The sequence below is a fragment of the Oreochromis niloticus genome, linkage group LG4, assembly GCF_001858045.2.
Source record: "Oreochromis niloticus isolate F11D_XX linkage group LG4, O_niloticus_UMD_NMBU, whole genome shotgun sequence".
NCBI classification, from domain to species: Eukaryota; Metazoa; Chordata; class Actinopteri; order Cichliformes; family Cichlidae; genus Oreochromis; species Oreochromis niloticus.
In genome coordinates this window covers 27795292-27808212 of record NC_031969.2, presented here as the reverse complement: position 1 = coordinate 27808212, position 12921 = coordinate 27795292, and the positions used below count along the sequence as shown (strand labels likewise).

The 12921-nt window shown below is 38.2% G+C and overlaps 1 long non-coding RNA gene across 1 annotated transcript in view; it reads right to left on the bottom strand.

Moving 5' to 3' along the window:
• Nucleotides 1-3987: 3987 nt before the first annotated feature.
• Nucleotides 3988-12921, bottom strand: part of LOC102076670 (uncharacterized) — a 57996-nt gene continuing 49062 nt past the window's right edge. The window contains exon 4 of the long non-coding RNA XR_001224080.3: nt 3988-4184. This is a non-coding gene — a long non-coding RNA (uncharacterized LOC102076670). The remainder of the gene's footprint in view (nt 4185-12921) is intronic.

Below are 12921 nucleotides of genomic sequence, written 5' to 3'. Positions count from 1 at the left end.
GTGTTTTGATTTATTATTTTATTAGTGTTTTAGTGCTATCAGCGTTAAGTTCGTTAAAATGAAGTTAATGCCATAACTGCATTAACGCAGCAAATCTCTGTTAGCAAGATTTGGCGCGGCTGCACGGCAGTAACGCGTTAACGAGCTAACCGCGCTAACGCGTTGACGCTGTGCAGCCCTCGCACAGGGCGATCCACGTTAACTTGCTAACGGAGATTTGCTGCGTTAATGGCTATGGGGGTTATGGCGTCAACGTCATTTTAACGAGATTAACACTTACCACACTAGTTTTATTCTTTATGCATTTCTGCCTGAAAAAAAACTCCCTGTAGAAAGAGAAGTGTCTTGAGTGGTCGATGGCTCCAGGAATTCCACTGAATGGCACCGGGATTGGGTGGCATGGCTATCACTTGGCAGCCAGTCTGGCTTCTTTTTCACACCACTCCCATGAAAAACACCTGACTAAAGTATATAATGAATGTGTTAAGTTCAGTAAAGGATATGTAGAATGCGTCATGCAGGTTATGTGAAATAGCTGCATAAACAAGGATGGCAGGTTTTTTTTTTCCTGATATGCTTTCAGCAGGTAGGCTATGTTGTCTGGATCAAAGAATGACATCTTTGGTAATGTCACACTCTTAAAGTGTTTTGACACCTGACATAAGACTCTGCATGAATTCAAGAAAATGGTGTTAGCATGATATGCTAGAGTTATTTCATTGTCCTTGAGGTGCAATTAAGACGTTGAATACACACCTGCCCTCAGTGTTTGGTGTCTCATTAAAGATAAAAGCATCTGATTTTCTTTAGTTCTAAGTTTTTTTTAAGTAAAGAGTTCCCAGGTATTTTTCTTGAAACTGGTTAGACTTAGGAAGACAGAAACTACCTGACCACAGGATGGTCAGACATATGAAAGGTGGCTGTTGATCGCAGTGCACAAGCAGACCCAGTTTCCACAAGTCTGCAAAGATATTAAGATATACCTTGTGAACCACATGGTCGAGTCAGTGAAAACACCTTCCCACACAGGATTAACGTTACATCAGATCTGCACATGCTGCATCTCCAAACACAAAAACTATATCATTACATGACGACACATATTCCCAAAGATGTTACTGCAGTTTCTTTGCCTCTTCTTCAAATCTTTTTTTTTTTCAATTCCCAAGTTCGTCTAAATGGTAATCTATGACAGGGTGTGCAAAAAAAATGCTGTTTCTCCTCTTTCTCCACTTTTCCACCGCGAGTCTGAATTTTATCTGGGAACATCACACAGTTTTACATGGCCTTCACCATTTCTTCTCATCCGCACACAATACTATATATTGTGATGATGTAGGTGCAAATATCAATAGGAGTTGTAAGGAGAAAAGCCAATAAGGGTCATGAGGAGGGCAATGTGGCCACACACTGAAACCCTGTAAAAGATGTCAGCATGAAACAAGAGCGTGACCAGAATGCATAATGTCTGCATAAACTCAAACAGGCCATTTGCTAAATCCACACAAGCTCTGGGATGTTTTAATAACCGTTTATGGATGAAAGCTGCTTCCAAATGTGCGGGACACAGTAATTATTATATCAGCTCTGCAAGGAGGGGAAATATAAAGGGACAGAGGTTGGAACATTACCCAGAAGTTATTTACATCTTGACTGAGAGTGCTATTAACGAGCCTCTGCAAGAACACACAAACAAACATAAATAACACTTATGCAAATTTACATGCAAGACGAAACTTCGTGTTTCAAAATTTCCATTTCAGGTGCGTCATTTTTCATTTACCTGGCATAACAAGAAAGAAAGAAAGGGAAAACTATTACTCTTTTTGAAAGAGTGATTGATTATTGATATTTAAATCACTATTACCCAGTGCTCAGTGGTGCATGGGCTGGTCTGCTTTCATGTACAGTTGACTGGTTAGCATGGGAATATGGCTTGACTAATTGAATTATTGTGTTGTGTACTGCAACAGATCGTAATCTGGTAAGTGCTTAAACACAAGGCCAGGCCTGACATGTGATTGCTGGAGAGCAATTACAAACCGATGAACTGGACTGCCTCGCTGACGCAGACAATAGAAAATAGCGTTGATAAAGAATAGCGTTGCTCCTTTTCGTCTCTGAGAGCTCTTTGTTCAAATCAGCAATTTAAATGTCCTAATCATACATCGAGGGGTTATTGAAGCCCTTCACAATCAAGCAGAGATGTCTTTAAAAGAAAAAAAAAAAACAAGAGTTAAGTGTTTATATTTTACTTTGAGCCACTTCACTGGAAGACATTTTGCATAAACGATTTTTAAGACATAAAATCTCAATATCCAAGACCCAAGAAGTCCGGCTAAGGGGTAACGCTTAAACAGGCATTTGCATATTTTCATGTAATTGTGTATTCGTAAGTATAGCATGTGTAGATAAACGAATGTGGAAAGGCAAGTCACTGTGTAAGTGAGATGAATAAATATTCAGATCCTGTACTTGAGCAGCCTTACTGACACCACACAAACAGCCTCATATAGACAGGAATTAAACAGCGTTTTTCATTTTATAGAAGTAGAAATTCTTAGTTTTCATCTCTTCTCTTTTTAATATTCTGTTTATGTTTGCTGTATGATACCAACTCACCATGCCTTCTGTGTTCCTCCATTTTTTTAATAAATTCAGAATTACATAGGATCTGAATCAGCTTTTTGCTAAAACAGGAGAAGTGCTCAAACACCTTCAAACAACACTACACGTCCATGTTAAGGTTACTTTATGAACAACTGCTGAAAAAGGCAAATGACAGACAACCAAAATGGTCTGTGCAATGTTGATACCGGACAGACAGACACATACTGTGTTTCAGAATCTACATGGCAGATCTACTGATCTGCAGGGATTTGACCACAGATTAGAGAACAGATCTTTGGGTGAAAATGCTGATGCCAGAGGTTAGATGAGAACAGGAAGGCAACAGTAAGTCAAATGACCTGCTGTTACAATCAAGGTAGGCAGAAGAGCATGCACAACATGTCAAACACAAATGGGCTACGGCAGCAGAAGACCACACCAGGTTCCACTCAACTGAGGTAAAAGTATATACCGACTGGAAGCAACTTGCAGGAACATGATGACTATAGACCACAGAAAGATAATGACATTGTGAAACTTCAACCAACTAAGGAAAACTTCTAGGCAAACAACGTTAAGCAACTATAGAGTGAAGAATATCCATAAATGACATATGACCTGGTAGTAAATAGAAAAGAGGGTTGCCTAGACAACTGGAACCTTTGAGTTATTTCTGTGGCGTGCATTACAGTGAGTTCACTGTAATCAAATGGCCTCCACGGTCACCAAGTCTCAATCCAATAGAGTATATTTGGGATGTGTTGGAACAGGATATTCCCCATTACAGATGTGCTGCCGAAAAGCCTGCAGAAACTGCGTGATGCCATCATCATACTCCTTTATACATGTAAGGCTATTCATTCTCTCCCCACCATACTTCTCTGATTTGGTACAGAACTCCATCCCATCCCGGTGCCTCAGATTCTCCTCTTCTCTTCTTCTTTCTGTTCCTTCTTTCATCTCATTACCATGGGGGGGCAGGGCTTTTAGTCGCTCTTTCCTGCCCATTTCCTTTCATTTCCTGTTTTTATGCTTGTCTTATTTGCTCTGTACAGTGTCCTTGGGTGTTTTGAAAGGCGCTTTTAAATAAAAAGTTTCCAGCACCTTGTTGAATCTGTGCCATGAAGAATTGAGACATTTCTGAAGGCAAATAGGAGAGACGGTGTACCTTATGAAGTGGCCATTAAGTGTGTCATCTGTCAGTAGGCCAATATTATTATGATAAGTAAATGATTTTGTTATGTGCAATGGCCCCTTTTAAAGTCTGCTACTTTTATATTAATGTACTAGAATATCAATACAAGTGCACTGAAGAGTGGAGGAGTGTTTTAACGAGTCTGCTGAGGTGGAACTCATTTCACACTGTTGATACTGCTGGATAAGGTTTGTGTTTTCTATAATTAGTTGATAAATTACTTATCTTACAACTACAAGTAGAATATTTATATGAATAAATAAATCACTACTTATTACAAACACTTTTAATCATCTTTAATCAAACATACGTGGGCATAAAAAGGTTCAGTTTCAGCCACCATTGGTTCTTCATTCTGCTGGCTTCACTTTGTCCCCAACTGCAAGATAACAAGTATGTTAGCACAGCTGGAGTGTCTGGAGCTACCCTTTGTCTCAAAGTCACAGTATGTTCAGAAAAAAAAAAGGTTTTTTCCCCAAAGCTTGCAAGAGCATTCTTGTAAGAAATAAAGGATATTTCATGTGGGAAACTGCTAAAAAACTGAAATGTTTAATAAGATGAATTAAAGTCTGAGGAATATGGATCAAAGAGAATAACATGCAGCCCTCAGGAGGAGGAAATGTGATGGTTGGGATTGCTTCTGTGGTGGTAAGGTTGAGGATTTTTGCAGTATAAAAAGAGAACTGACCAACAAATCGATAGCGAGAATACCAAAGTTCTAAAAGGCTGCGATTGCTACGAACAGGTAATTATTTAACAAAAGCAAAGTCTGAGGGACGATATTATATTCAATATTCATTGAGAAAATAAATAAATAACAACTCCACGTTATTTCTAACCTTATCACTGTCTCGAGTATAGGAGTTGCAATCACAAATTTTTATGCCTCGGCCTATTTAAATTTATAACTAATAAAATATATAATTTTAAAAAATCAAAATCATAACTGATTTTAATTCAGCCCTCCACCATGCCCTTCTGTATCTCCATCAGTGTACTAACACAATGACTGGTTGTTGTCTTTGTCATTATTAGTAAAAGTTACCCCTGAAAATCCTGAACTATGAAATAATTGCCAGAAAATTTCTGTTTGTTTAATCTTCTGAAAAAATGTTAAAATAAAATAAACTAAATATAAATTTCTATATGAGTTTAATGAGCTTAAACAAATGAAAATAATAACAGGGTTAAAGTTCTTTAAAAAAAAAAAAATCACATTGGTGATATAGAGGTCTCTAAAACACATGTATTCAATATGATACACTTGGCATTGCAGGGATAATTTATTTTAAAAGTGCTTTTAATGGACTACGCACAGGTAAAATGCATGTTTAGGTGTTTTTCCCTGATGCCACAGAACGTTACAGTGGAATCTGCCACCAACAGTTTAAGCCAGGGGAATTCACAAATTGATTCATGTCAAAGAAGAGCATGCTCCCAGTCGTGTTCCAGACCTGATGCAGTACCTTTGGGATTACACTTTGGATTTTTTCACTTAACACTGCTCTTGCTGGATTTCTTGGTTGTAGTCAGAGGCCTGACTATCATCAGTAATGATGATCGCAGACCCAAAAGTTAGGCAAGTCGTACACAGAAAATTATTTTTGCATCTTGTGTGTAAATCCATGGTTAAAAAAAAGAAAATCACAGATGTGCAAGTGGTAAAGATGAGGCTTACAGGGAGAAAATATACTGGAATAATCCAGAGGGGCACAAGGATATGACCTTGAAAGTAAGATCGACCAAGTTTTTAATAAGTATGGTTTCAGATGTTTATGGACAAATAGTGCACATTTATGGTTACAGATCACACTTCCTATTCAGACAGAGAAAGAAAGAGACAGACAAGCCTCTTAAGTGTTTTTATGGGAAGTGGGAAAAATGCTGTAGTTTTCTCTGAATTCTTTTCAATTTTCTCAGGAAAGTGGGAGAATATCCGGCTGCACTAGATGGATTTCATTCAATCTTGGGCTCCCTGCTGCTGATCTAGGAGACACCACAACTGGAACATCATTACTCTGCTTTTATCACCTGTTTTCACTCACTCTAGCCTTAACATTCCCTGAAAACAGCTCCTGCTATCTATCCATCTATCTATGGTTAGATTTAAAATTGCCTGTGCTATCTGCCTTAGGCCGGGGTGTAAATAGCATTCACCGTTCAGCTCCAGTGAGATAGGGTAAAATGGGCCTCACCTGCCCATTGCAAAATCTCCGACATTAACAAAACACCGGCTGTGTTCACCACACTGATGAGAGGAATGGGACTATTCAGTGCTGAGCATAAGTGGACGTGCCTCTATGAAACCTGTATTTTTGCTGAGGCCTTTTGAATGCAAACATCAAAACACATCCTTTGTCCTCCTGGATCTGCATATGAAATGTGAGATGCATTTGTTGAGTGGTGGTGTTCCTGGCAATGGAGGGCTCCATATGTTCTGCATTTGTTTACCCAGTCATTACAGACCTATCTACCCCGTGTGAGTACACTGTTGTCTTAGCGGGAGCAGCATTGGCACACAGACACACACACACCACAGCAGCCACAGGGGAGAACCGGTCCACAGGAAATTAGAAGTGTGACAAGATAAGATCCAGCATTCATCTGATACCGTTCCTTGGCAACAACAAAGAGCAGTGCAGAATCATAAAAAAGAGAACAACGTGTAGGAGAAGATACGTGCTGATGTGAATGTAATGGGCTCTGTGCCACAACAGCTTGGTCCCATTACATTCACCTATAGACTGTGATAGCTCCAAGACAAACCAAGCACCCAGCACTTACTTTCCTATTACTCATATACAAGTAATATTATCTATCTATTTGCCTTCAGAGTAGACTGGTGAGTCAATGTAAGACTATAATTCTTGAAACTGCTGCCAGGAAGACATGCAGCTGAAGTCCTATCTCACTTGCTGCTTTATGGGTTTCTACATCAGTGCTGATAAAGTGTTATTAAAGCAGCTGTCCCAGCTAGGAGTCACAACCAAACTCATAAAAAGTTGCACATCCCCTCAACTGTAACTACATAAGGGATAATGAAAAAGTGTCAAATATGTAACAATGAAGCTAAAAAGAGAATCAAGTTCAGACACAGTCTCAGAGCTAAAGTTAATGCTGATGGAGCCCTGATCAAATCTGGTCTTTTTTTCTTACTGTTCTTTTTTTTAATGGTTATTCTACAGAAACTACCAGAAATGTTTCAGTGTAGTAAGCCACAGCATTAAACATAATAATTACTTTATTATTACATTAGTAATTAATTCAAACAAAGGATAATTTGTAGGGTAGAAGGTAGGATTCATTCCACCATTATAATATGGGGTATCCTAACATGTAAAAGCATCACACTATATTGCCTTTTCATTATGAACTCATTACCACATTGGTGACACTATATTAAAAGGTTTGCATTAGAATATATAAAATTGCCATTTCTTTACTAGCAAGTTATATAATTGTTACCAAAATATGGCTATGCATCACAGACATTGTTACAATTCCCTTCACATTATTACACTACTAAAAATTTTAGTCTAATATTGCTCAGCTGAAAACCACACCTGATACCAAGTAGGTACAAAAGTATTGTGTTGCTTATTTCCACATTATTATCTTACTATTATCATGTTATTCAACAGCAGAAACACTATAGACTCCCATATAAAACTCTTCTGTAAGTCAGTTGTTGGGCTCCCTGCATCACTTACCATACGACTGAAAACATAAATTGTGCACGGGCTGTAAATTAACTTTGATGTATTTTTCTCGCAATACTTTATTTTGTCATGAATGTTTCTCTTTTCAAAGTCAAAGTCTGAGAAATACAATACGTAATTAGTTCAGGGGTTTAAATTATAATCTGAGCGAAAGAGAAAATAAAAAAGAATGATAGATAATAAAATGAAAAATCTTCTTTTCAATTTTATTATATAAAATATAATTTTATTATAGTTTTTAGATCACTGTTTAGGAGTGACACACACACACACACACACACACACACACGCACACACACACACACACACACACACACACACGCAATAAACGCTGTCCGTGGTTCTATAGCTACAACAAAAAGAGGAGTGAAAGCCTAAACAACATTAGTTTGGCCCAAAATTTTGTTGTTTTTTTGTTTTATTTTTTTCTGCCTCCTAAAACAATGGGAAGAAATACACAGTACATACAATCATGTTGGCTGATGGATTTAGAAGCTTCTTCAAAATGAATTCATGTTTGCACACAGTCAACTGTCATATACAGTTTTCACAAAAATGCTTTGTTCTCCTTGTTGGTGGTGAAATAGTGCAGACTGAGAAGGTTTTATGTGGTGTGTTGTTCTTTTAAAAAAATATTTCCTATTGTCATATATATTGTAATAAATATCATTAATTCAGTTACATAACTGGATTACTTGTAATTTAATTCATGATATTTGGCAGTTTTTAAAAGCAACCCATCCAAGATTCATGATTCTAATGGCTTTATAGGGTCTCGCCTATAAAATATTTAATCGCATGACACAATAATTGGATTAGGTTTTTTTGTGAAAGTTTGTAATAGTTATAATGTAAGCATAAGCTGTATACAAAAAATGGACGTAGCCTTGATACCACCCAGTGATTCACTTTCTAAGTCTGATGATTTTGGACAAAACAAACAAGGTAGAAAGGTCCAGTTCTGTTACACAAATTAAGGTCCAGCAGCTTTTAGCTTCAGTTGCCTGTATCAGCAAATCTATCAATTAAAAATCAGAAATCCAAACTGGTGAGCGGTACAAGAGGTATATTAAAAATGCACCGCATGTGCAGTTGTTATGGAAGTGTTAATTAGCATTTGAAACCACACATCTATTTTCTGCAGTTCAGAGATGCCCAGACATCCCTCTCCTTAGCTGTCTCTTCCAGCTCTTTTGGAGGGCAGTAAGGTTTTTTCAAAGCCAGTTTAGAAACATAATCTCTCTGAAGTATCTTCCTCCTACTTGGACATGCTTGAACAGCTCAACTAACAGGCATCCAGGAAACATGATGTCAGATGTCACGCTATCTCCAAGAGAGAAGCCAGACACCCTGCGCTTGTATCTGCAAATCTCACCCTTGGTCACTACCCACAGCTTGTGTCCAAAGGTGAGAGTGGGAACAAGGACTGTCTACTAAACAACCTCGCTTTCATGCTCAGCTCCTGCTTTGCCACAGAAGACCAGTGCAACATCCACCTTACAGCAAATGTGGCACTCATCTGTCAGTCTCTGCTTCTATGAAGACAAAAGCTAACAAAAGTTCATTTTATCTTAAGGTGGACATTTTAATGCAAGTGTGAGCCAAGGTACCCTTTCTGACTGCATGGAGAGCAGCAAAAAAGTGTTTGGTCAGCCAAGAAAATAGCAAAGATTTATCTTACATTACTAAAAATAGCCTTTCCGCACATGAGGCGGCCTCTTTGGTTCTGACACCGATCTCTGGTCTGGTCTAAAACTTGGTATTGGGCTGGAGATGGGCAGAGGTCTGAGGTCTGTCTGCTGCTATTCTCCTCTTGCTATCATCCATTCACCTCTTTGTTCCACCAACAGATGCCAGAATGTTCTCCAAATCTACCCAGACTCTACCAACCACAATGTGTCCCATACATCTACTCCACTCATGTCACTATACCTTAATCATTGTGAATAGCTTCCACACGTCTCCCCTGCCTGCAGGATGCCTCACAAACCCTACCATGGCCTCTTTGCCATTGCTCCAATTAAAATTTGTTACTACATGCTGCAGCTTTTTCAGCTGTGACACCCTCTGCCAACGCTCCTGTTCCAGACCCCCCTGTGCTGGCCAACTCTTTTTTTAAATTGCCATGTACAGGTGCAAGTCTTTTTTTTTTTTTTAATTAGGGAGATGCAGATAGGATAGGAAGCTGTAAACTTTTAAAATAAAAGCATGAACACCTAACCATGCAATATATAAAAACAAACTAATAAAGCACCACTATAAAACTATGGTGGAGTATTAGGGCCGCATTAAGAAATAAAATATTCTTGATCATTTTGAGAATAATGTTGAAATTTCTAAAAAAAAAAAAAAAAAAAAAACAGTGAAAAGTGGATATTACAGTTACAACCTGACAGTTACCCTCTACAAAATGCCTTGTGTACGTGAGTTACTGAGATCATACTTCAGAATCACTTTTAGTTACAAGGAGATTACTTCTCTTTGTTACATATGGTCAGAAGGGAAAAAAACAAAAACTCAAAAAACACACAAATGTGGAAGGGTTGGCCGGATTTGTACTAAATGAAATGGCTGGTAATGGACAGATGAAAGGATATTGAAGATTACACCCTCGTGCAGTAAAGAGTATATATTTATATAAGAGTTGTATTACAAGATATGATAAGATGGCTAATCAATTTGTCTCACTAGCTCATCGATACAAAGGATTTTGTAGAGGGTACAGTAGTTTTGACTTGAAACAACGGTAGTATCTCGACATTTCAAATTTTTTCTCAAAATGATCAATAAAATTTTTTCTTAATGTGGCCCCAAAGCTTCTTGTACTGTAAGGCAAAGACCCAACAACAATACAGAGAAAACTCCACAAAATCAAACATCCTATGGGCAAACACTCGGTGACAGTGGGAAGGAAAAACTCCCTTTTAACAGAAAGACAGGTACAGGAGAACAAAAACTGGATTATAGATGGCAGACAGTTGGTGTTGTAAGCCTCCGCCTCTGTTCTATGTCCACTGTGAGCGATCATCTTTGAACAGAGGCGGTGACTTACAACACCAACTGTCTGCCATCTATAATCCAGTTTTGAGATCCCTTCCCAGACGCCTTAACGCCCACTCACATCCGTTTTCCCACCTTGGCTCATGTGATTAGATAGAGGATCAATAGGGGGTCCATGACCCTCTTGGGGCGACACTCTCATCGGGCTTAAAATCTGGGACTCTCCACCAGTTGCTCTTAGAACTGAATAAGCTTCTCAGATAAGAGGTGAAACGTCTTCAAGAAACTCAAAGAAGTCCAGATGCTTTTCTTTCCAAGCTCCTCAGACTACGATGACTTGAATGACTGAGAACTTTCACCGATATGTGGAATATCATGTTTTGCTCTGTTAGAATGGATGATGAGCAAAAACTAAACTGTTAAGCACTTCTCATTGATACAGCCTGAGGTCGAGCATTTTGACCTTTATTAACCTTTATTTAACCAGGAAAATCCCATTGAGATTAAAAACCTCTTTTTCAAGGGAGACCTGGCCAAGATAGGCAGCAGCAGGTGTCTCACAGTTACAGAGATTACTCAAACACAGGCAGCAACAACACACATGCAACAATAAGTGAAAGAATACAAATAAAATAAAATATAATAAAAAAAATAAAAATAAAAAGTCAGTTAAAATGACAATCAATCTAATTGAAACAGTTGCATGTTATGGACTTGGCCTCAAGGATTCGTAGTTTAGATTTAAAAGCACTTAATGAAATGAATTCAGTCATTTTCCATTCCTTCTGCAATTTGTTCCAAGCCGAGGGTGCTACCTTACAACCTTACAGTTGTGTAGCTTTTAGTGAATACATTTCGGTATTTTTTCTCCTAGATCAATATTTCAATCAGTAGCCTGGGGTCTAAAGGGTTAAAGGTTGCGTAACCTGGGACCCCTGAGGAGCTCTTTGGTCAAGCAGCAGCTTGACCATCAAGTTTGCTGCTCCTTAATAGTCAAATAGGGCTGCTTGCTTTTAACACACAGTTTTTCATTTTAAACATGTGAATCACCTTTGATAATACATAATAACTTAAAATAACTAATTTGACTCAACAATATGTAAAGAATAATTGTTTTATCGTTTTCAGATAACTTGTACAACACTAGGAGTGTTCGTCACTGCAAAGAAAAAATTTGGAAGCAATTTCTGTGTCAGCCATCCTATCTCATTCAATCTAGATTGTTCTGATGTGATGACAGATTCAGCCATCTCTACAGAGAAAAGTAAACATAATTTCACCCTGAATGTTCACCGACGATTTGGCTGCTCACGTAACCTTCTGCTTTGTTCACAGCGCACCACAGTGTGGCTCAGAAAAACATCATCAAAAAGACCATCCAAGCCCATGCAGTGCACACGCAGCCCCCGACTCTCCCAGCACTGTTGACAGCATGAATAGATCCTCAGTTACACACAAGAAAATGTGATGTGTGTTGAAGGACTGCAACAGTCAGTTGATGCTCAGAAAAAAAAATAGATCAAATTTTGCTTCATATGACCGGAAAAAAGTGAATAAAATTAAACGTTAAACACTGGACTTATTATCGATGTGTAAATATATATAGGTACATAAAACCGTGAAACCAACCTTTAAATTTTAGTAAAGGATTTTGTTACCAAGTTGAAATCTCACAAAAGCCCCAAGAAAACCCAACCAAGTCACTGTACTCAGCCCACCATCAAGAGACCTTTGACCAAGACCAGCCAACTTTACCATCAAGAAATCAATGAATTTGGTACCAGAGTTTGCTAATTAAAAGTAATTAAAGAGTATATCTCACCAGGGAGCACATAAGTATATAGTAGGGATGGAGCAAGTTCTGATAATGGTGCTATCTGGCTATGTATCATAATGCTACAACAACACAGGAAAAAGCAACTGCTTCTGTTACATCGAAGTACAATACCAAACATCAGATGGAGAGGTGAAAAACATACCACCACTGGACTCTGAAGTCATGGAAATCTGTTCTGTGGTGTGACAAATTGCCGTCTGATAGACAAGTGTGAGTTTGGCAAATATATGACTGCACTGTGACGACTATAAAATTTGGTTGCATGGGGAAATTCTATGGGGTTGGCCTCTTTGTTCCACTTAAAATTCATATTGCAAGACATTTGTGACAATTACATACTTTCACATTTGTGGAAACAGTTTGAGAAAGGCCCTTTTCTGTTTCGCTTGACTACGCTCCAGTTTTGTATTTTGTGCCATGAAGTGCCTTTTAGCAAGCATAATTATCAAGTAGAACTATTGAATAAAACTGGAGTTTAACAACCTGATGTGCAAAATAATTTCCTTTTGGTTACAATCGATGCATTGGGAACAGAAAATAAGCATAAAAGATGAAGGTTT